This window comes from Zootoca vivipara, chromosome 14 (genome assembly GCF_963506605.1).
Source record: "Zootoca vivipara chromosome 14, rZooViv1.1, whole genome shotgun sequence".
In the NCBI taxonomy this organism is placed as follows: domain Eukaryota; kingdom Metazoa; phylum Chordata; class Lepidosauria; order Squamata; family Lacertidae; genus Zootoca; species Zootoca vivipara.
Genome location: NC_083289.1, coordinates 10,571,961 through 10,585,399, shown reverse-complemented (window position 1 = coordinate 10,585,399; position 13,439 = coordinate 10,571,961).

Here is a 13,439-nt window from a genome sequence, read left to right as displayed (position 1 = left end):
CCCACTTCCTCTTCCAGCTCTGTGGGCTTTTAAAGGTTCATAATAATTCCGCTAGATCCAGATCTTACCCAGATCCTTTGGGTAAGTGGCGGGTGTGATCTTCAGGTGGGTGTAATTCAGGACAGTGACAACCAGAGGGGAGGGGCATCCATGGTGCTCACTCCAAAACTCAAATGTGCCCATGGCCCAGAAAAAAAATGGATGAGGTCAGTCCTAGGTGAATCCCAACCCAATTTAGAACTGGCCTGCCCCTGCCCCCCACTGCCCTGCAGCTAGGCCAGCTGGGCATTTAAGTGCCATGGAACAGGCAGAAATTCAACAGGCAAAACCTCACCCAACATAGAAGTATAGCAATTGAACTGGCTTTACCTGTCCAGTTAAGACAATCCTAATTAGGACTGGTGGAAGCATGGGTAGCCTTTCTCGTTTTGGAGACCATTGCTCCCCACTTTTTCCTTGTGCTTTGGCTGAGTGCAGCCTGGGAATACCTGATTTATAGACTTGTGCTCTGAGCTGTTTATTCCCAGCAAGTTATTTTTAAAAAGAAGGATGGAGATGGGTTGAGAGCCTGGAGAGATTTGCCTTAAATAGTAAAGCCCAAGAGACAGAAGGGAGAGCGCAGCAGCAGCCCAGGTCTCTAGGGAGGGAGCCTGCGTTGGGGGAACTCACAGAGCAAGCCAGAGCCTTACTAGGCTAGGAAAAGTTTTCTCTTGGCCTTAACCTGTTAGGACTTTCCTGCCCTGCAAAACAGACTGCCAGCTCCTGCCTAGGGTGGCAGCCTTGCCAACTTCTTACAAGAAGGAAAAGACACAGCTGTTTGCTCAATGGCAGGTATGATTTTGTGCTTAACTTGTTCCTAAACCTTGAGGCTAAACCAGGGTTTCCCAAACCAGGGGCTCCAGCTGTTTTTGGACTACAACTCCCATCATCCCTAGCTAGCAGGACCAGTGGTCAGGGATGATGGGAATTGTAGTCCAAAAACAGCTAGAGACCCTGGTTTGGGAAACCTTGGGCTAAACTAACCAAAGGACCCACTAGAAGCAAAAACCAGATCCCAAAGTAGATCCTCCTATAGTTATGTCTGTCACATAACATGACACATTAAAAAAACCACCTTATCCAATGAGTTTTAATTTATTTGTTGGTGACTGCAGCCCAGTGGACAGAAACTCAGTGACAGAGCAGCTGGTCTCGGGTTCAATCTCTAGCATCTTCAGGTAGGGCTCGGAAGGACTCCCACCTGAGATATAGGAAAGACTCTGCCAGTCAGTGCAGAGCTGTGCTTCTCAAACTTGTTGCTAGACTACAACTCCTATCATCCTTGACTATTGACTAAGCTGGCTGGGGAGGATGGGAATTGTAGTACAGCATCATCTGGGGACCCAAAGTTGAGGGACACTGATGTAGATGAGGGACTGACAACATTTATGGACGCATGTCAAGTTTTGAGAAAGTGCTGCAGGCCTCAATCACATTATTCCATTTTAAACATTTTTTTTCAACTCATTGTAAATCATTTCCCAGAATGCTTTAGTTATCTTGCACATCCACCACATATGGTAGAAGGTGCCTTCTTTCTCCTTACATTTCCAGCAAACATTAGAAGCAGTTCTATACATTTTTGCTACTTTTACAGGTGTCAAATACCACTGATACATCATTGAAAATATAGCAGCATTTTAAGGGAAATTTCTCCTAACATACAGGTGTTAGAAGGCAGTTTTGCCCAAGAACTTTTTTTTTTTGCAGAGCTGTATCCCCTAATCTAATGGTGGAAATGTGGAGAACTGAATTTAAGGTTTGTATAAATGAGAAACAGAGGGAATCAGAAATTGATACATCCATCCATCCCTAGACCCAGAGTCCCCACCCCTGCTCTAGAGGAAATAAAATACACAAACAGTGTAATCCTAACAATGTCTACTCAGAAATAAGTCCTATAGAATTCAGTAGGGCTTCCTCAACCTCGGCCCTCCAGGTGTTTTGAGACTACAATTTCCATCACCCCTGATGACTGGTCCTGCTAGCTAGGGATCATGGGAGTTATAGGCCAAAAACATCTGGAGGGCCGAGGTTGAGGAAGCCTGGCTTAATCTCACAGAAATGGGGTTAGGATCACAGCCTTAGGCTGCATACACACCATATATTTAAAGCACATCCAACTACACACCAAGAATCCTGGGAGCTGTAGTTCACCCCTCACAGAGCTACAATTCCCAGAACCCTTATCAAACCTCAGTTCTCAGGATTCTTGTGAGGAATGGTCTTTAAATGTATGGCTTGTATAAACCCAGAGATAGTGCTGCAGTCAATGTTAAGCACAGCCTGTTGGCCCTCCTCAGCCCTGGAAATAAACTTGGTTGTTCAGGGCATCTTGCAGATCCTACACATTTAATGTGGTGAATTGCTTTCAACAAGACATGGGTCCAGGAATGTTCCTTTCACAACGTGTTAACAAGAGCTGCTCGGCACTGGGCGAGGGGAGAGATGAGGGAGGAGGGGAGGGGGAGGAGGAGGAAATGAAAGGATGGAGTTTGAAAAGATGAAAGGACTATGGAGAGAAGGAGAATGGTGAAAGGGAAAGGTGCCTGGCCTTCTACAACACCTGGCAGGTGCTCCCTCCTCACCAAATTCTCCCATAATGCCCCTGTCTTCTCCCATAAGAATCTCAGCTTACCCATGCCCAACTGCACAAGAGAGGCTGAGGCCGTTCTGAGGCAGCCAATCTAGCTTATGCCTTTAGGACACACACATCGCACACTGCTTTTGCGTGTCAGCCCTCAAGTGATGAGATTGTATCCCCGGCCCCGACAATGAAATATTTAGAGTAATTTAGAGCCATTTCATGTCCCGAGTAGAGAGATATGATGAATATTTCACAAGCCACATATCTCTGCAAATCCAGCCAGATGATGCAAAGGCTTCTTCTCGCAAATGCAACCTGAACATTCACCAAGATTAAACTTCCCACCAGAGCCAACGCATCCTAGGATTCCTTCATTCTGCTGTGTGCCTAAAATGGCTGGAAGGTGATGTTGCTGCCTCCCTGTTTGGGGCTTCCACAATTGCGGGGCACCTCCCGATGTCCTTTCTCTTGTGCACTCATAATGGTTTGTGGTCATGACAGTACTGGGGGCAGTTATTCCACTATCACACTTTCAACACTGCTCCATACGTTTTGAGTTGGACATATGCATGCCCCATATACCATAAAAGGTTTTTGTTGGGGGGGGGCGCGGTGTGTTTCATGCTTCCGGACTTGATGTGGTTTTGCTTGTTCATAATTTGGGGAGGATTGCCTTAGCAGGAGAAGGGCTCATAGCTCACTAATGGACCACACGCTTTACACGCAGAAAGTCCCTGACATCTCCAGTTAAAAGGTTCAGACAGGCAGGTGGTGGAAAAGCGACTCTCACTGAGACCCTAGAAAGCTGCTACCAGTCAGAGAAAGCAATACAGTGGTACCTCTACTTAGGAATAACTCTATTTACTAATGTTTCTACTTACGAATGGAACTCCGTCCGCCATCTTGGATGCGGTTTAGATAGGATTTTTTTCTACTTACGAATTTTTAGATAGGGTTGCTTCTCCCAATGCATTTCTATTGGATTCAACTTACAATTTTTTTTTACTTACCAATGTGTGTTCAGAACGCATTAAATTCGTAAGTAGAGGTACCACTGTATAGGGGCTAGATGAGCAGTCTAACGTGGTGTGATGCAGGTTCTTTGGCAACAGGGGCATCTGAGAGCATCACTTAAGATAAACACTGCTAGATCAGAACAAATACCCTTTTGCTAGATGAGCATTCTATCTTCCATGCTCCCAGTGGACTGAGTGAATGAGACCAACAGTGGGTTCAAGAAGGCGGTTTCTGCATGTGGTGTGGAGGGAAGTGAGGGGCTGTGGGGCTCGTGAACCTGGGAAGAGAGCCAATCTAGGAGAAGGAAAACTCTGATCGCAAACCTCTGCTGCCTTGTGGGTTATCTTAGGGAGAAGAAAAAGCTAAGGTGTAAACCCTACACAAATCCAGAATGAAGTCCGTAAGATGGTTTGATGGCACCTTGTACACCTCTTTCTGGTAACTCCTGCAGCCAAGCGTATGCCAAAGGTATTGCTCTGTTTTCCTTTGGACCACATCTTTTTTAAAAAAAATATTTTTTATTAAAGATTTCTTGAATTACAAAGGTGTGTGCAGTGTCACTCATATTTTAACATATATCATTTTTGCAAATCCGTTTCATTTGTTAAGACACTAAGAAGAAAGAGGGAAAACAAGGTGGAAAGGGGATGTGAAGGTAGATGGGGGTGAGAGTAGGTGACGATGTTTCTATTTTGCTTAATATATGTAGGGCTTGATGTCAGCTTTGTTTGTATTGGTGCTCCTTTTATTCTTTGGACCACATCTATGAAGCCTTGTTGTCTGGGCAGCCCTGGACCTTCAAACACCCTGCCCAGGCTTGTGCCCCAGGGAGGTCACTTTGGTGCTGCTAATGCAGCAGTTTGACCTCACCCCCTGAGGTGCACTCCATTGTTTCCTGACACCCATCTACACCTCCTTTCCCTCTACAGCACATGCAGAAACTGCCTTCTTGACCACTGGACCCACTATTGGTCTTGTCTGCTCGATCTGCCAGAGCCTGTCTTTGCATTCAGGAGAAGTTCCTAACTCACCAAGGTTTGAGACTCATTGGCTACCCTAGCCTGGTTTAGCCGCCCAGTTGAAGCCGTTTCCTGAGCTGTGGTCACTGTTATATGCTGACAGCTTCTAGAAGCCACATTCCAGGAACAAATCGGAAACCAGGACAGCTTCTGTATATCCGGGACTGTCCCTGGAAAATAGGGACAGTTGGAGAGTCTGCTGTGTGTGTGTGTGTGTGTGTGTGTGTGTGTGTGTGTGTGTGTGTGTGTGTGTGTGAAGGCAAGCAGCTGCCCTCGCCCCTGAATTTCTTTTCTTATTTATTTCATAAAATGTATCTACACCACGCATGCAACTTCCTGCTGAAATTCTGTAACTTTTTACACCACAAATGTTCCAGTTCATTTTCCCCCTTGCTTTCATTGCGTTGTAGCCCTGCCGGACAGCAATAATGGGATTGCAATGGGGAAGCATCCCAGAACGAAGTAAAGCAGAATCAATCCTCCACTAATGCAGAATTATTTCTTCAAGAATGCGTTGCAGAATACACCCAACAATAGAGCCCCAGTCCGTGTGGGGCTCTAAGTCTTTCCTTCAGGTCTTCCCTGCTGCCCCATAGAAAACAATCCAATGAATGTTACCTGATAAAAGTTGTGTTTGTTTATTTATTTATTCAGAGTATTTACTTTGCCAACCTCCCGCTGCCCCAAAAATATTCCTGCAGGCCCCAGAGTTCAGCAGAGGCTGAGTCCCTCTCCCTGTTTGACTACACAGTTGCTGCAGGCAGCTGAGGAGAAAGGAAGTTCCAGGGGCCATCTCTATAGCCCTATCTGGCAGCAGCAGAAAGCGGAGTGGGCTGCATTCCCTGGGGGACAGGGACAGATAAAGGTTCCTGCCAGGGCCTTCCTTTCCATAAAAGGCCCGCTTCTCACTTTAGCCATGCCTGCATTGTCTCAGCTCTCCTGTCAATGGCTGATGGGCTCTCAGCATCCCCTCAACTGTGCTGGTACAGCAGTGGATCTGCTCCAATTCCTCTCCAGGGGCTTATCATGGGGGAACTAGGAATTGTGGGGGTCTCATTTCATCAGTGCATGAAGCCAGTTCCACACGGCTGAAGCTCACTGCTGCCTGGTAGCTATAGCTGGACAAATCTGTCAATTACAGATTTTCTCGGTTTCTCATTTTTCTAAATTCCGTTCTCTGCCTTGCCGCAGCCATTTGCAAATTATTGTTTTTTTGGAAGTCCTTGTGAAAGTTCACCAGCCTTTTAGTGTGAATTTTGTCTTAGAAAACACATTTATTTTTGCAAGCAGTTCTGACCAGTGTAACCTTCCCCACATTTTGGTATGCTGTTTTCAATAATAGATATGCTTATATGCATGCTTAACATGAGCATATGCATTTTTGCACTCATTTCTTGGCTGGAGAACTCAAAATTCAGAGAGGGGTGAATTCTGAAATACAGGTGTTATAAAATCATATTGGGGTATAGCTGTATTTTGATTCACATTCTTCTTCTTCTTCTTCTTGAAAAAGTAGACTAGATAAATTCACCCTTAAATACAACCTGGATCCAATTTCTCTTATTATTATTATTATTATTATTATTATTATTATTATTATTATTTATACCCTGACCATCTGGCTGGGTTTCCCCCACCACTCTGGGCGGCTTCCAACAAACATTAAAATACATCAAATATCACAGATTAAAAACTTCCCTAAACAGGGCTGCCTTTAGGTATTTTCTAAATGTCAGGTAGTTGTTTATCTCCTTGACCTCCGATGGGAGGGCGTTCCACAGGGCGGGCGCCACTACCAAGAAGGCCCTCTGCCTGGTTCCCTGTAGCTTTGCTTCTCGCACTGAGGGAACCACCAGAAGGCCCTCGGCACTGGATCTCAGTGTCCGGGCAGAACGATGGGGGTGGAGACACTCCTTCAGGTATATAGGACCGAGGCCGTTTAGGGCTTGAAAGGTCAGCACCAACACTTTGAATTGTGCTCGGAAACGTACTGGGAGCCAATGTAGGTCTCTTAGGACCGGTGTTATGTGGTCTCGGCGGCCGCTCCCAGCCACCAGTCTAGCTGCCGCATTCTGGATTAATTGCAATTTCCGGGTCACCTTCAAAGGTAGCCCCACGTAGAGCGCATTGCAGTAGTCCAAGCGGGAGATAACTAGAACATGCACCACTCTGGTGAGACAGTCTGCAGGCAGGTAGGGTCTCAGCCTGTGTACCAGATGGAGCTGGTAGACAGCCAAATTAACCTGGGCCTCCATGGACAGCTGTGAGTCCAAAATGACTCCCAGGCTGCGCACCTGGTCCTTCAAGGGCACAGTTATCCCATTCAGGACCAGGGAGTCTCCCCCACCCGCCCGCCCCCTGTCCCCCCAAAACAGTACTTCTGTCTTGTCAGGATTCAACCTCAATCTGTTAGCCACCATCCATCCTCCAACCGCCTCCAGGCACTCACACAGGACATTCACTGCCTTCACTGGTTCTTCCATCCCTATTGGCAGAACAGGAGGACTGAAATGATTGATTTAGTCCTTCTGCAGGAGGGGGTGGGGAGGGGTCCCTAGGCTCTCTGGGATGGCTGATTTCACAGACAGGGCTGGTTCAGAGTGCTGCTGCTGCAAGACAATCTCTAGCTCACCACATGGGAGCCACCTCTTTTTTGTCCTCTCCTTCAGCCTGGCTCTGACTACAAGACACAGCACAAAGCAAAGCACCTTGCAAATCCACTGGAGGTTGCAGCTCAGATATTGCCTTTGTGCACCCTTGGTTCCTCAGCTGGTGTATGCAGGATGCAGCACTTTCGGAGCAGCAGCCAATGAAAGGTGTTGTGTCTCTCCATGCTAAGGTAGAGAACCTGGGTTGCAGCTAATGTCAGGCCTACTCAGGCCCATTGAGATTAATGGAAGTGACAAACATAGCCTCATTAACGCCAGTAGGTCTGCTCTGTAAGCCTAACATTGGTTTCATAGAACTGTAGAGTTGGGAGGTGCCACAAAGGGCCATCTAGCCCAACCCCCTGCAATGCAGGAATCTTTTGCCCAATGTGGGACTCGAACCCACAACCCTGAGATCAACAGTCTCATGCTCTACTGACTGAGCTGTTGGGTCGCAGCCCTTTGTTTCTTCTGCTTGGGTGTTGGAAAAGTCAAAAGAAAGACTGCATACGCACCATACAGTTAAAACACTTGACCTCAGCTCCAAGAATCCTGGGAACTGTAGTTTGTTAAAGGCGCTGGCGATTGTAGCTTCTTCTGGCTGGGTAAATTACAGTTCCCACTTCCTCATAAGAGGCTTTATCTTGAGGAAAGGAGGAACCAGGTGTTCTCATTGACTGAGGGCACCAAGTCATGTGATTAAAATGTGTGTTGTGCGCACAACAATATCCCATAATATAATACAGGTTTGCCTGCTGTTTCCACTAATATATGACTTTTTATGCACACTTTACCCTAGCATGTGCATTTTTGTATGCATTACAAAACTGGGACACTGCACTGCAACATTTGGAGAAGGCCAAATTTCAAAGGATTTTTCAGTCTGCATGTTTTTGGAATGTGCAAATTTAGCAGGTTTGCATTTAAAAGCAAACCTTAATAGAATTTCTCCCCTCTCCCTTCCAGCCGATGAACAATGGCCTGCAAAGCCCTCATTTGGCTGCTGCCAGAGGGGAAGGAGCAGGCGCCCTTTGCAGGTGCCTGCCAGAGAATGCTGCCATTCCCTCTGCAGCATCTGCCATCTCCACTGCTTTTTGAGGCTCACCTCTCCCCACCCCCATCCCAGAGGCAGCAGCCGAGTGCAATCTCCACCTGCACGCCTGGCTGCAGCCATCACATCCCATCAGCATCCAGCAGCCACAAAGCACTTAGACCCTGCTCCCAGCTCCTTCGCCTCACTGAGCGAAAGCTGCATTCCCAGAGCCTGGAATTTTCTCCAGCTGGTACAGTTAAAGGAACAGGCCTCCTACCTTTCCAGGCTCACCCTCTGCACTTGCCTACCAGCCCCAGGACTTGCTCTCTGAGTGAAAGATCATTGCACAGCCTGCGTAAATTAATCCTTAAGCTTGTCGCCGAAGTACCTTCTGAGGCTTCTTATCGGTGCTTAGGCATTTTAAAAAGGGGATTAAAAGTATATATATATAAAAGAAAAAAGGGCCTTTTCAGACAAAGTGAAACACACAGAATTGTTTCTCATTTGTTGCAGGGAAAAAGACGAACTAGTCTACACTCAAGGAAGCCCTTCTGATTTGGGAATATCGCATTTTCCTGGTGCTCAAACTATTAAAAAAAAAATCTACACCTGTTGAGAATTGTGTGGAATGTGGTTGCATGAACATTGTGGGCAGGTGCTGGACAGTGCCTGTAACATCATGGATAACAAATAACACAATCCAATAAGTCCCGCAGATTATCTGTTTATTGAGCATCTGCTTATACATATCTTATTCTGGGGTCAGACTATGTCTTGTCTTTAATGAGCATTCAATCTGTTTTGTTTGCAGGATCATTCATTATTTGCTTGTGAAGTGTTTATACATCATCCCATTAATCATCAGTTCATTTCACTTTTCAGTGCATTTCCCTGGCACTTTCCTAACTGCAAAAAGTCTTGTTCTCTTTTTAAAAGTGGATTTAAAAGTGGGCAATGGAGGATTTCAATCCACTTTAATTGTGCAAACCTAAAGCTCCAGTTTCTTGGGTTCCGTGATCTTTCTTGGGTTCCATGATCACTGCAGATGGTGACAGCAGTCACGAAATTAAAAGGCGCCTGCTTCTTGGGGAAAAAGCAATGACAAACCTAGACAGCATCTTAAAAAGCAGAGACATCACCTTGCCAACAAAGGTCCGTATAGTTAAAGGTATGGTTTTCCCTGTAGTGATGTATGGAAGTGAGAGCTGGACCATAAAGAAGGCTGATCACCAAAGAATTGATGCTTTTGAATTATGGTGCTGGAGGAGACTCTTGAGAGTCCCATGGACTGCAAGAAGATCAAACCTATCCATTCTGAAGGAAATCAGCCCTGAATGCTCACTGGAAGGATAGATCCTGAAGTTGAGGCTCCAATACTTTGGCCACCTCATGAGAAGAGAAGACTCCCTGGAAAAGACCCTGATGTTGGGAAAGATGGAGGGCACAAGGAGAAGGGGACGACAGAGGATGAGATGGTTGGACAGTGTTCTTGAAGCCACCAACATGAGTGACCAAACTGCAGGAGGCAGTGGAAGACAGGAGTGCCTGGTGTGCTCTGGTCCATGGGGTCACAAAGAGTTGGACACAACTAAACGACTAAACAACAGCAACAACAAAGCTCCAGTTGCACTTGAATGTCTTATGGGTCAGAAGACAGTCAGAAATGTCTTCTGACCCATAACACCTGCACCCCTTGTGTACCATTTTGTGACATTTTAAAACATTTATTTTTTAAAAATCATCATCATCATCATCAATTTGTACTCTAATGCCTTTTGCAACTGTTTTCCTGCTGTACTACATTTGTCAAGAATGCATTGGCCAACTTATTTGTTTTTCCTCAAGCCTCTAGCAATCAAAATCTTTCTCCTTCTATAAACACAGGGGTTTGATGTGTACCTGCAACAATAAAAGTAGCCACTGATATCATCTTAAGGAAACATGCACATTAGTGGGATGCCATTGACCGGGCTGGGACATTGTCAGTGGTGTGAACTGTGGGACAAAGTCAGTAGTAATCAGGACCAAAGGATGAACCAGGAGGCAGGATGAAGGAGCAAGCCAGAATTCAAGATCCAAGAATGGCCAATAATATAGAACCACACCTGTTCTATTTTATGCAACAGCCTGAGCAGTGTGGAGGTGAGGCTTCAGTGACAACCTAGAGAGTTCTGTGCAGGGCTTGGGCTGCAAACTCCGTAAGAGTGGAGCTCAAATATCAGTCTGGAGAGGCCAGAGTTCAGGGAAGTCCTTCTTGCTGAAGGAGGGCTCAATTGGAACAGAAAGCCCTCTCCGGATCCAGCGGGCAGCCTCAGTAGGTGGAGCCAGCACTTCTTCATTGTGAAGGCTGACAGTTGCAAATCAGTGATTTTGCACACGGATCCAGCAACTTCTGAAAGTCATTCACTCGATCAAAAGGAATGGAAGATGTCCAAGGGTGATGTTGAATTACATATGCACAATAATCAGTGCTGCGGGTTCTTCAACTGCAACACTAGATGCTGGAGAAAAAAAGAGACTGCTAAAGAGGTCAAATCAATCTTAAGTCAATAGCCTAGCCAGGTCTGTTGCATATCTGCTTTGTAATGTAAGCTGGTGCAATGAGTTGGCACTGAAACGAATAGTTGGAGACTGGCTGGAGGTGATAAACTGCAAGAGGCCCGTGTCTGAAAGAAACCATAGGACAGTCATTTCAGGGGCTGAAGCTGGAAAAAGACCATAGGAGCCATGGGGACTTCGACCCCCACAATAAAATATTTGAGAGGGCCAGCCCATCACAAAGTTCATTTGCATTCCCATTCAAATGGGGTGTGTGCACTGCATCATGTGACTATGTGGGCCGAGGCTTACCTGGGCCCCCACAATATTTTATTCAAGTTGGCACCACTGAAAGAGACAAGAGAGTTTCAGTGCTGGATCCAGGAGTATGGCATTAAGACTCATTCCGAGAAACCTGGGGGAGTGGGGAGCACGATCTGTATGAGTGTTAATGAAGTGAACTGTCCCATCTTATTCTCAGTTGATAAATTTTTGTAAATAAAACTTAGATCACAGAAAAGGCTGATTTCCAGGGACAGTCCCGGATTTACAGAAGCCGTCCCAGTTTCTGAATTGATCCTGGAATAAGACACCCCTATTTTCATTGGAGAAATGTTGGAAGGTATGGAGTTCTCCAACCCCCAAGCCATCTGAAGGCAATCCTATACAGTATAGGGAAGTTTTTTTAAAAAAATCTTTAATGTCTTATTATGTTTTTATGTATGTTGGAAGCTGCCCAGAGTGGCCGGGGCAACCCAGTCAGATGGGTGGGGTATAAATAGAATAATAATACAGTGGTACCTTGGTTCTCAAACTTAATCTATTCTGGAAGTCTGTTCCAAAACCAAAACGTTCCAAAACCAAGGCACACTTTTTAATAGAAAGTAATGCAAAACGGATTAATCCATTCCAGACTTTTAAAAGCAACCCGTAAAACAGCAATTTAACATGGATTTTCCTACCTATTGAGACCATTGATCCATAAAATGAAAGCAATAATCAATGTACTGTATTATAAAATAAATAAGACAGTGTTGTAGATGATAAAAATTTAAAAATTTTCTTACCTGCACTGATGATAGTCATTGTTTGGAAGGGGGGGGGCTTTTATCCATTTCCGCAGTCACACAATCAATCAATCAATCAATCAATCAATCAGTAGCTGAACTGGGATCCACACAGTGACAAAAACAAATTTACCGAAAAAGCCTCAAAAACAAAAATGCAAAATAAATAGCAAAAACAAAAGTGCCAAACTTAATCCGTTCCTGAAGTCTGTTTGACTTCCGAAACATTTGAAAAGCAAGGTGCAGATTCTGATTGGTGCAGGCGCACCGGAAACAATAGCTGACAACCACATCGGACGTTCGGCTTCTGAAATCATTCAAAAACTGGAACACTTACTTCTGGGTTTTTGGCGTTAACCAAGGCATTTGAGAACCAAAGTACCACTGTGGTGGTAGTAGTAATAATAATAATAATAATAATAATAATAATAATAATAATAATAATGGAATAGGACACCCCTATTTTCATTGGAGAAATGTTGGAGGTTATAGGAACCCCAACCCCAAGTACGTACTGGAACACCTGAGATCTCTTACCACCTGGAGACTGGGGCATGTATAATACTATTTATTCTTCTATATTTGGACATAATGTAACTACTGTAGCAGTTATTTTAGATTGATGTCGGCAAACCGCATCAGATAAAAAGCTAGCTATCAAAACCCTCAGCTATCAAACACAACATACAGTGCTGGCAAACCTTCCTGTACGTCAGTATGCACAAACACGCATCTGCAAGTTGGGTCAGGGGGACATTAGAGGGCAGCAGGTCACTACTGGACTGGCCAGAGTTGGGAGGATCCTGATGGAACCAGTTAGAGCAGGTTAGAACAGGGGAGGCTAGTCCAAACCTGAAGGGTCAGACCCAGGTGAGGAGAAAGACAATGAGAGAATGGCAGAGTGGTGGAAAAACCCCAAGGATCACGAGTTAGAGAGGAGGGGGATGTTTGAGGAGTGGGCAGGTGACAGAGGCATGATCATGGTGAACGTGAGAAACAGGGACTTGCCTTATGGTGGGTTTTTGGGGTGTTGGCAGGATGTGACCTATGCAAGAACACCACCTCTTTGGGGCTTGACCAATTGTCATTGGATGAAGAATGTACCTCTAGTTAATCATTGACAGTTCTGAAACTTTACAATAAAAGGGGGCGCCTGCTTTCATTCTGGGCAACCTTCTGGATCCACATTCTGTCTCCCGCTGTGTTCTTTATTGCGATCTCCCCACAAACTACATAGTTGGACTTGGATCAAACCAAACGCCTGCCTTGTCTAGGATTCTTGCCAACCAAATGCTTCTGGGACGCCCTGCTTGTGATCCTCCAAAAGCGGTACCCAGAGTCTGTAAAGACCCCAGAGCTTAGAGACCAAAGTGGCACAGAAGTTGGCTACAGGTGAGCTAGAAGGCAGACAGGCAGTAAACATCCCAGGCAAAGCATTGCAAAGTGACCACTTGGTGATTTGACCTTAGGGAGCCTCCCAGGATGGTGTCC